Source organism: Phalaenopsis equestris, unplaced genomic scaffold (genome assembly GCF_001263595.1).
Source record: "Phalaenopsis equestris unplaced genomic scaffold, ASM126359v1 Scaffold000144, whole genome shotgun sequence".
Classification (NCBI taxonomy): Eukaryota; Viridiplantae; Streptophyta; class Magnoliopsida; order Asparagales; family Orchidaceae; genus Phalaenopsis; species Phalaenopsis equestris.
This window is the reverse complement of record NW_018164586.1, coordinates 19,977-31,924: the sequence shown is the minus strand read 5'-3', so window position 1 is coordinate 31,924 and position 11,948 is coordinate 19,977. Positions and strand designations below refer to the sequence as shown.

The 11,948-nt window shown below is 32.5% G+C and overlaps 1 pseudogene; it reads left to right on the top strand.

The window, feature by feature from the left end:
• LOC110021772 overlaps positions 1 to 11,014 on the top strand; it is an 11,910-nt pseudogene extending 896 nt beyond the window's left edge.
• Positions 11,015 to 11,948: the final 934 nt, after the last annotated feature.

Genomic DNA, 11,948 nt, shown 5'->3' with positions numbered 1-11,948 from the left:
TGGGAAGATAATCCTTTTTTTATCCATGTCAGAAATTTCAATGCTGACTGGCAAATTCAAATTTGCTCTTATTGGGAAATTTCAGTGGGGACACCCACCTATGGAAATTATCAGGAAAAGTTTTGATGACCTCAAATTAATAGGAAAGTGGAAAGTGGGGCTCATGGATGGGAGACATATATTGATTCACTTAAACGTGTCTGGGGACTACAAACGGATTTTCTCCAGATAATATCTTAACATCAATGGTAAACCTATGAAGCTACTCAAGTGGTCTCCTGATTTCGACCCAAATTATGAGACTCCCACTGTACCGGTATGATTTAGTTTATCCGATCTCAAGCTGCATTTTTTTCACCATCAGGTTCTATATTCTATTGGGGTCATCCTTGGGGATCCTTTGAAGCTAGATCTACTTACTTTCAACCTAACTAGACCCTCGGTGGCCAGAATACTTGTGGAAAGGGATATTACTTTACCTGAAGTTACAGAAGTATGGTTGGGCACAACCCATAATGGTTATTTGCAACAAATCCTTATGGAGCACAAGCCCCCATATTGTACCCACTGTAAAATGTTTGGTCATGTTCTTGATAAATGCCACAAGTTTCATCCAAATTTGAAATCTAAGATTCAAGTGAATAAGGATGGGTCTAACCCCACTGCTCTGGACATTTTAGTTCCACCTTGAGAGGATACTACCAGACAGGAGGTGTCTGTTGCCCCTGAGGACCCCCCATGACACTGCTGTTACTGTTACTGCGAGTGATGTGATTAAAATGGGCTTTTTAAAAAAAAAAAATTCATTTAGGGAAGGCCTTTAAAAATGGGCTTTTAAATTATGCATGGTGGGCTAAGTGAAAGTTTGTCTTGAAACATAATTTGACTTTGGGCCTAAGTATGGTGAAATTGAGTTTGAAATAGTTCAGGTGGGCATTGGTGGCAAATTGGGAGTTTTGGTGAAAATTGGGTCACTTTGGTATTTTTTGGAAATTTAGGACAATTTAAATAATTTTAAGGTGTGTGGAAATCCTTAGGTCAATTGGGTAATTTGGAGGGGTTTAAAATGGCTTTGGTGTAGAAATGGGAATTTTGGGGCCATAGGAGCATTTTGGGAATTTAGGGTGTTTTGGTCAATTTTGGGAAATTTGAGGTGAAGTTGGGTAATTTGAATAATTTGAGGTGGTTTAGAATGACTTTTGGTGGGAGATGAGAATATTGGATAATTTTGACAATTTTTGGGTTCCATGGGTATTTTGGTAATTTTGGAAAAATTTTGGGTGGGGTGAACATACAAGCCATGAAGCTACCCTAAAGCCACAAGAGCCATGTGAGGACTCATTTTGGATCCTCCATATATTGGTCTTAGCCATCTTAGCCAAAGGCCAAGTGCTTGGGACCACTCATATGAGTTTCCAAAAGGAGTTAGGAGGTAGGTTCAAGTGTATGTGTGTGTGAGACCAAGACCAAGCCACCCAAAGTCATCCTAAGGCTCCATTGATCTTATAGGAGTTCTCTCTAAGCTTCCTCATGTTAGTTTCAACCTTTTAAGTACTAGAAGTTAGAACTATACATGTGAAACTCAAGAAAAAATAAGGAAATGTTTATAATTTTGAAGGGATGTAGGTTCCATCACTAAGCTTCTAGGATAGTCGACAAGAAAATACTATGGTAAATCCTAAGCTTCTAGAGAAGAGAAACTTAGATCTCACAAAAAATGAGGTCAATTGGACCATGCAGTGAGCCAACTAAAAAAAATGGCTGAAGGGTGTGGCATGGCCACCTGGGCGTGGTCACGCCCCATATGGTGTGGTCACGCCCCATATGGCGTGGTCACAACCCATATGACGTGGTCACGCCTACCCTGTTTGGGGGTTATTTCATGGTTTTTGATGATTTAGGCCACGTTGCAAGATTTAGAAGGTCCTCTGTAAGTGAAATTGATGTTCCAGATGCATCTGCGTTTTTTGTTCCGTTATTCGAAGTCATCTAAAGCATAATTCCTCATGAGTAAGCCAATTTAGGGTGTGATTTGTTCGTGTTACACCAAACAAAACTCGTCCAATCGGGACCGTCTCATCAATGTAATGTTGGCCGGCCCTTTGCCTCATCGACAGCCAAAGCATAGCAATATGATCTTGGCCACATGCCAGAGGATCGAATACAAATATCTCAAGCCTTGGGGAGTCATATGTGCGTGAAGCATACCCTAATGTCATTCGAGCCGACATCGTAAGCCAATGACATCAAATAATAATGTCAACACTGACCTACAAAATTTTTAGGATGTGGTGCTCTTGATGGAATAGATTCTCCAGAATTCTGATCCTACCACCATTAACAAAAGTGAAAGTAATGCATTGTTAGCTGCAACAACAGAGAAAAGCTATACAGATAAAGAATCACCAATTGAGGAAAATACAAGAGGCCTTAAGTGTGCTATGATACAGTCCATCTGCATACTTTGAATTATTAAACCTCCTCAATGTGAAATATAAAATGGCAAATGATAACCTGTAATGTAGTTCAGGATTTCATCCTTTGCAAAATTTTCAAAATTTCATGCTTTCACATAATTAATTTAAATATTAAATGCTTCGTAAACTATACAAATCTCACCACTTCATCAACCATTAGTTAATATACTTACATAATTCTATTTTTCTATAGTGGTCATTCTAAAATATATTGCAAATTCCTTCATTTTTTCATTAAAATCATTTAGCTGTTCCACTCACCAAAAATTCAGCTTATTAATTGGCTTACTGATCCAATTTTTTCTTGTATCTTTTTAAATATCATCAAACATTATCCTAACATTACCAATATTTTCAAATTTATTTTGAAGTTCCATAGCTTTTCAGTACACAAATAAGTCGAGCAACACAAGCATACATCTACTGGACTGTAAAAATATTGAAGCCATTATATAATTTGAATTCTCATCAACACAAGAGACATATAAAATAATTTTCAGGACCAACAAGAGCTTAAGCATATGCTTGCAGAGCATTCTTGTTAGTGAAAAACAACTAAAATAACTATATTATTTGAATAAAATATATATGCAGCATGTAAGAATATTATCTCTTGATAATTAATTTCACCAAAATTTTTCCTTTCCATTCTATGCAGCATCATCTTTTTCATTTTGCTTGATTTATTTTAATGAGTAATATGTTGAGGAAGGTGGAGACCCGGTCCACTTCCTATTACAGAAGACTCATATTTATAGAAATCATTTTATAAATTGATTCAAATTTATTTGCTCTTAATTGATTTCCTAAGCTTCTCGTGCCACCAGATATTCTTCCCGGTTTGGAACGCCGCGTCTTTCTTTTCTTAGCTCTTCCCGCCTCTGTTATTTTGCAAATTAATCCTTGCTTTTGTGGGCTGGAAAAGAAGAATTAATTTATGCTTTCCTTTTATGGTTTTTGGGAAAGTAACAAGCGGGAAACAGAGAAAAAAGGAATCTTGTTTCTTTCCTATGGTGGGTCCTGCCATCCTTTCTTCAAAGCAGAAGATATTGGCTTTAAATAGCTTAAGCAACAGGTTCTCCTTCATGTTTTACGGTGGAGAAAAGGATTTACAAAAAGCTTGCTACTCCTCCAAATTTACTTCTTCGGTTGAATATCTCTGTGGTGGGGAGATTGAGAGTAAAGGAGAATAGATAAACAGGGAGAGAGAGTTTTCTTGTAAGTCGACGTGGTTGACGGTGTGATCCTCAAAGCTAATAAAATCCTCTGCAGCTCCGTGGACGTAGGCAATTTGCCGAACCACGTAAATCTTGTGTCGTTTTTCTGGTGATTTTTCTCGATCTAATTTTTCGCTTTATTGTCGTTGATTTTTTTATAACATAATAAGCTAAGCAAAATTAGCATGTATTTATTAATTCAGTTAACTAATTTCTAAGTTGTTACTAGCATCAACTTTAAATATAGGGATCTAATATCATTCTAAAATAATATGAGATTATATAAAAGCAAAATAGAAATTGTAAGTTTCCTTTCGTCAAGCCTCCCCTTCATTCCATTTTAGTATAAACAAATTATTTTAAGATAAATGTGATGAATCAGAAACTGAAAAAAATTGTGAATTGATTTTTGAGGCTTCAAAACAGAAAATAAAGTTGGTTCTTAGTGCATTTGCAAACAACAAACCAAAAAAATAGAACAAGAAAACATCAATTGGCGATTTATAAGCTAGATTCCAGCCTTAAATCATAGTCAACTAGCACAAGTGATATCATTTTTTTATGTATTTAAATTATGTTGACCAATAATGTTCAATTAGGTGATAGTTTAGAAAAAAAGATAATTAGGTTTTACACCATTGCAAATGTTCTATTGCCCGGATAACATCTTCCAAAACTTTTTACCAGCATCATTAGCAAAGAAAGTTTATGTTGACCATCATCGAGCATTTCATACTTAATATGAGTAAATTTTAACTTTTGTAAGAAAACAAAATCTTATTTTTATGGGCTTAGAACACTTTATTGACCGAAATCTTGTTGGCTTAATGTCTTTACACTTATTGCTGGTGATTGTGTTGTCCAATGTGCTTTTAAATGTATTTTTTACTTATTAGTGTCATAATAAATGTTATGGTGCATAATCCAATGCAAGCACACCAGATTTTATGAAGATATTTCATTTTTGGAAGGAATTGAAGTCCTTTTCTATTTTTCTTGCTTTTTATTCAGCATTGAATTTTTTTTATTTTCCACAGGATATAATTAGACTTCCCAGGCTTTTCTGTTCTCTTCAAAAGCCCTCAGCCAAGCTAATCTCAACATTTAGAGCTCCAAAGTGTAAAGAAGCTTATGATTCTATTGGTTGTGGACTGCCTCTGAGAATGAATGCAATGAACAGGTATGAAAGTCTTTTATATTGTTAAGCTTTGAATGGAAAAACATTTATTTGTTTACCAAAACAATTTCTATTACTATTTTTTAAGTTGATGCTGCTAATTCTTAGTTTGTTAATTTAACATATGAGATCACCTTGTTATGCTTTAAACTCCAAGCTAGTACAAAAGGTTCCCACATGATTCCTTTTTAGCTTCATATGAGATCACCTGATTATGTTCCTAGTTCAGTTTGTATCTATGTTTTAACCAAAACCAATCACCTATTGTATATGTTTATAAAGATTATAGAAAAGCTGCATTGTTGGTTACTCCAAATTATTGTTCTTTTAGGCACAGGCTCTAAAAATTGCCTTGGAAGACAAAGGTTTGCATGCAAGTGTGTTTGTTGCAATGCAATACTGGCATCCGTTTGCAGGGGGGAGGCAGGTCATTTGTTTTTCTTATGGATTCTAAATAGTTATACTTCGTTTATTTAATGCCATTTTTCAATGAGTTGTGTTTTTTATTCATCACGTGGTCAATCAAATTATTTTTGCTGAAAATCTATCTTTGTTACTTTTTTGGAGACGACTTGGTGGTATAAACTTTGGGATCTTGTTTACGACACTTGGAAAATTGCAAGTCTTGTTTGGATTTTTTTAAAAATTTTTGTTATTTCTTTGGTTTAAAAATAACATGTTTAATTAGTGTATTTTTTACACATTTTTATGTTTTGATTCTAAAATAAATTAATATATTTTTAAAAACGCTTAAAAAAACTGTTAGATAATTTGAGTGTTTTTAAAAGCAATCATACATTAACCAAATAGGCAAACATGTTTTGTTTCAAATCAAAACATAAACAAAATAAAATAGAAAAAGAAAAGGTAATCTCAAACGACCATGTAGTTGTTGCGCCATTAGTGAAGGAAAACAGACTTGGGAATTATTTTTAGAGTATTATGGATGGGGCAGCCTTTGCCATGACAAGATGACAGATATAGTATTTCTATGTAACAATTCGCTTCCTGTCCATACAATATTTAGTTAACTACAAATTGTTTTGCAACTTCATTTTGTATGAATAACTTTCAAATTGAAGATGTCAGATAACCGGGATAACATTACCAAGCTTGTTATTCTACCATTATATCCTTAGTTCTCCATATCAACTAGTGGGTCAAGCATTTTTGTTCTTCAAAGTATCTTCAGGAGAAAAATCAATAGCTACAGAATCCATTTCTTTATTTACCAAGTCTTTGAAATGCTAAACTTTGGTGGCTGAAGGTTTACCGATATGTATCACTTGACAGGGAGGATGGTTATTTTACAGGAGTAGCTACCTCCGTAATATAATCATGGTATCAATGTGAAGGTTTTATAAGATTGATAGCTGATTTGATAGGGAATGAATTGTCTAAATTTTCTAAACCTGATCAGGTTTTCTCTTACAATAAACTCATTTTTTTGTCTTGGCATTGAGGTAGAAGAAAGTTGATTTTTGTTAGGACAGTTGTTTAATTTGATCTTAAATCCTCACTTTATCTGAAGGGCTTGCTTAGTTTCTTATTTTTGTTGAAATACATGGGATTGGATTTAGCTTATGATAATTAACTATGGAATTACTTGGTTATGGGTTTGAATGTGGCAAAGGAATTTTTTTGAAATTTTCCAATTTTTATCTGTAGGCGCAAGAAGAAGTTTCTGAATCTAAAATGCTTGTAAGATTAAATTCTCTCTTAAGAGAATGTTTGTGAATCATAACTAAAAGAGGGATGCATGAGGGTCCTACCACTGTAGGTTTCGGGAGATTTATGTCATGCCATACTATGATTTGATCCTCCACGTCAAAATAGAGGAAACCTAAACATTGCTAAGCATCAAACTATATATGAAAAACTCTAGACTTTATGTTTTTAGAGCATATGCTACAAGTTTTGACTAAAAAGATACCATTTAATGTCCTAAGACTTGTGCTTGTTGATTGGGCTATATTTGTGTCATCTATAAACATCATTTCATCTTCTCAAAATTTGGTCATAATCATAATGATTTGGAGAGGACTTGATTGAAAAATCTAATTATGCCTGTTATCTTAACTTTCTTTGATTGTGTGAAATTACAAGTATTTTTTCTCTTATACTAAATTGGTCACTTAAAACCAAATCGAATATTTGGACTTCTTATCTCTTATACATAGTTTGTTGTTCTATTTAGGTTGTGATTATCATCATTAATAGCATTATAGACATAGTCATTGGACTATTTGATTTTGTCATGAGAAATATTAGACTTGTTGGTTGTTTATAAATATGGTTACATGAATAGAATTAATGCCAAAGGTTTAGTAATGAAAAGCTACACCTAGGATTCCATTGATCGAAGTTGTTCAATTGATTTGTGAAGAATAAGTTTAAAACCTCAAAACGCACTAAATATAAATGAATAAAAAGGGAATTTATAATGCTTAGCCTATTTTATTGTCAATTAAGCTAATGTTGGTGTAAATGGTTGTTGTTTTATACATAAGCTTCATGTGAGATACATTAGTTAGGTATCATTGTTTCTGAACAAGTGATTTCATAGTTGATTTTTTTAAAATCGTAATCTATGAAGAAAACAAAAAAGATTCTATTTCGTGAGACTTCTATATTCCTGCACTTACTTAGAATTAGTTGTTGTTGTATAATGGTTTATATGAGATAATTATTATGTTATAGCTCCATATATCCTCTTGATTTGCCAACTATAATAATCATTGAGGCTAGACGCCTTATTATCTCATGCTCTTAGATGAAGCAAGCGTCTATCTTTGGTCATTGTGCTTTCCTAATTATTTATACATAAAAGGTGAGCCCCATGTAGAGTTTTAGTACCCTTGCCCAATGGCAAACATTCTAGAAACTTTTAGTTGGGCCAAATTATAATTATTAGTATTTTTACTCTCATCCTTTTTTTGGATATATTATTTGCAATTTACATTTATATGCCCATAAATATCATGACTTTACTCCATTAGTTTGAATCACCTTCTGTTTAGGAGTTTATTTTACTTTTTTTTCCTTTCTCCATCATAGCATATCACAGAACTTGCCTTTTTCGCTTTTCATTTCCAATCTGTTTGTTTGTATTTTTTTCTGCTCGCCTAACCCTTCTTGACTAATTTTGAATTATTTGCTGTTTGATAATGTGGTTATGAGTTTCGTTGTTTTGTTTTCTTTTTTCTATCATAGCACTTCGCAAAATCTGCTTATTTCACTTGTTCATTTTCAGCTCCAACTCTACTCAAAACTATATGCATTAAAATTAATGCAGTTATCTCTGCTGAGTCCACTATTTTTCTAGTGGATTGTGATAAAACTGGCCTAAAGTAATGATCCTATTGAGACTAGGTTTCGTTCTCTAAAATATGTAATGATATGGTTTGGTTTCTCACGTCTTTAGACATTGGTACTTGTTTTTTTCTGATTTTGCTACAGTTGATTTCCCTATTGCACTAGAATACTGATCCTCGACTTTCAGCATATTATTTTCTTCTGCTTTGAAGTTGCCTGCACTGTAGATCAAAATGTTGTCTTGCTACTGTAAGACTGCCATGGATTGTTGTCTTCTTATACCTTCTACTGTATAATTTCTTTTGTTTCACATGTTTTGCTTCTCTGTTGCCTTGTTTGACTATTGCTCCTGTTGTGTGTTTCCTTCTATGTGAGTTCTGCAATGTTGCATCCTTATGAATTTCTTAATTTAGCTTGATTTTATCGCCAAATTATATGCATTACCACCAGTTGCAGTTAGCTGATTTCCTTCTTCATATGCCTTTCCTCATGCAGTATGCTGCAGTTGCTCTTTTTCATTTATGTACTTTATAATTGCCTTTTACATGTGTGATTAAGGTTTCGTCAAGTTCATTGTATTTTGATTTTTTTTTTTCTGTAATGAGTATCTTAGAAGTGTTGTCAGGGTTTTGTTTGTTCTCAGCTTTTTTTGTGAAATTTCATTTTTTTTTATGACTTTTTATTTTTTATTTTTTTTTTTTGGAATGAATTGTGTTTGTTCTTTTATTTTTCATTAATAGTTGCAAACATTGCACAAAGTTGAAAATTATGAATTGTGTTATTTTGTAAGGTTTTGTAAACTAGATCATATATTGAACTGGAAGGAGAGATCCAGGATTCGAAGATTTGATTAGAATTGAATCGGATAATATAAATAATAAAATTATTTAATATGATTTAAATTATATAATAATTATGTAACAATAATATTTTCATGAAATCAATATACAATATTTTAAATCCAAGCATTTCACCATGAAATATTTTGAATATGTTTCTAGATAAAACCTTTGGGGCATAATAGTTTGGTCATGTTTTTTGTATATGGTCATATGTTCATGCAAATGCTTGGAAAAATTTCTGGAGTACTTAGTACTAGATTTGAACGATAATAACATTAAAATTAGGATAAATTTCACTTGTCACTCTTTTTATTTGTAGGTCGTTCAGCTTTAAATTAAGACATATGAATTTAATTAATTTATTTATTCTAAATAATTTATTTCTATCATTTTGATCAAAATTAAAAAAAAAATCATAAATTAATCGATATTAAAATTGGATGGTCCATCAAAAACAAAACAGGTTCACCAATTTTCTGGTTAAATCATCACCTCTACCTGGCTTTGTGTGAAATCGGTTTTAGAACTACATTGAATCGGCCAGAGAAGCAATTCAAAGGCGAATCGGTTGGAAATTGATCCCTAAACTTAGAGACAACCTACAATAAAGTGTAGAATATAAGGGAGCTCAAAGATCTTTTCTATGTTATTGCTCTTACATTTTGTTTCAGATATATTATCTACAATAAAATTGAGGTATGAATAAAATGTTACATTAATATTTTATTTAATAGTAAAATGTGACATTAATATTTATTATCTTTTATTGTTTAAGTTTGCAACTAATTTTAGGAAAGGAACATTTGTTGTGTTTGCCTCAAGCTATTCTTTCACCTTACCTCCTTAATTTTGCCTTTCAGAAGGCATCTTAGTTTGCTTGTTTATTTGTTACATGCTATTCTACTTAAAATTTGAAATGGAAATTCTGTGATTCTTATAAAGTTGACCACTTTAATGTGAAACGATAGGTCATGTTATTCTTCAGCGCACATGGAGTTCTACTTAGCTATGTTGAGGACTTAGCTATGTTGAGGATGCTGCTGGAGATCCTTACAGAGATCAGATGGAGGATTGTATCAGTTTGATAATGGATGAGTTGAAGTCAAGGAGAGTCATGAATAGCCACACTTTGGCCTGTCAGGTGCATTTTGCCTTTCTTTTCATATGATTTCTATCTGATGTTGTAGGAGCCATTCTAACTCCACTCCAAGTGATTGTTTGGGTTCATTTTTTTTTTCTTAAGTTTTTTTTTTTAAAAAACATGTTTGATTGCTGTATGTTTTGCATGTTTTTTTTAGTTTAAAAACAAATCAATTTATTTTTAAAAAATACTCAAAATAAATTTTTGAAGTTTGGAGTGTTTTTAAAAATAATTAAATATATTTTCAACTTACCTAACAAATTTTATCTTAAATAAATATTAAAAAAATAATTAATATTTTATCTTAATAAATATAATCTTCTATTTTTTCTACTATTTTCCTTAATAGTTATGAATCTAATTCTGACATAACTCCCTCTGAATCCAGCTCTGTTAGCGAGCACATAAAAAGTTTGGAAGAAATCGACATGGAGCACAAGAACTTGGCTCTAGAATCTGTCATCACAAACTGGGGTAGGGTGCCCACTTTGGGTTGCACTTCTTCCTTCATTTCAGATCTAGCTGATGCCGTCATCGAGGCCATCCCTTCTGCCACTACCATCTCAGCTCAAAGAAATTACGCTCATCACAATGACAAAGACACCATGAACTATATCCTTAGCTTCTTTTTCGGTTCACTTTTCGCGTTTTTCTTATTGTTGTCGCCTCGAGTGTTCTCTTTGTTTAAGAGCACATTCCATTAATATTATGCAGCCTGTTTGGCTTAGATGTTGAGTGCTTTATTTCTAAGCATAAGGTCCAGCACACACAGATGAGTGCATGAGTTATAGAAAAACAAAATTTATATGATAACATTTTGTATTAATGTGCCTATGTGCCTATTTTTTGAATTGGTTTGAGGCAGATGGGCAAAATTATACTTCATCAATACGAAGTATATGATACTTTATGTATGAATATCATCATCATCATAAACATTGATTCTTCCTGATGATGGACAAATTATACGAGAATTTTGTACACTGACATTATACATGTACAAGGCTATATCTTGATGTTTCATTTTTAAGCTTTTAGTATCTGAAAGCATGATACTAAATACTGAAATAATTTTGCTGTTGCGCTATTTGCATTATATTTGGCTGCACTTGAATATGTATATTTCTTCTTCTGGAGCATTACTTTCATCAAAAGTTGGTTTTGGATTATAAGATTGTGGAATCTCAATATAAGTATGGGTTATAAATCATCATTGGAAATCTCTTGGCATTGAATAAAAATAGAATTTTTATGTATTTACATTTCTAACACCTAAGGCTTGATATTTACACATACAATACTTTGTTATTATAAATACATGCATGAAAACGTGTATTTCACTATTAAAAAGTTAGTAATGCTCTCGTGTTTTTTATGTGATGTTAAAATTTTGAATTTTAGGTATGTAAACATTATAGTTGAGGTTTTAGATGTGTAAATACATAAAAATTGTGTGACATGTTAAAAAAATTCAGTTTCAGAATGCTATGCATGTTCTACCTTTTGAGTTTATCAGAAGTCTTAGCATGACTGTTGTTGAAATCAGTGTGCATGCATGATGATTCATACATCATTTATGTAAATGGAGTAAAAATTGTCCAATTAGCCATAGCCAATACGTTGTGTTGGGATTTCTTTGACAATTGTGATATAAACAACATAACATAGTGAGATATGCTTGATGCTGTACTTCTTTAGAGATTATACTTTCATTTTTCATTTTTTTTTTCATGCATTAATACAATTATAGCAATCATTGCAGCAACAACAATCACACGA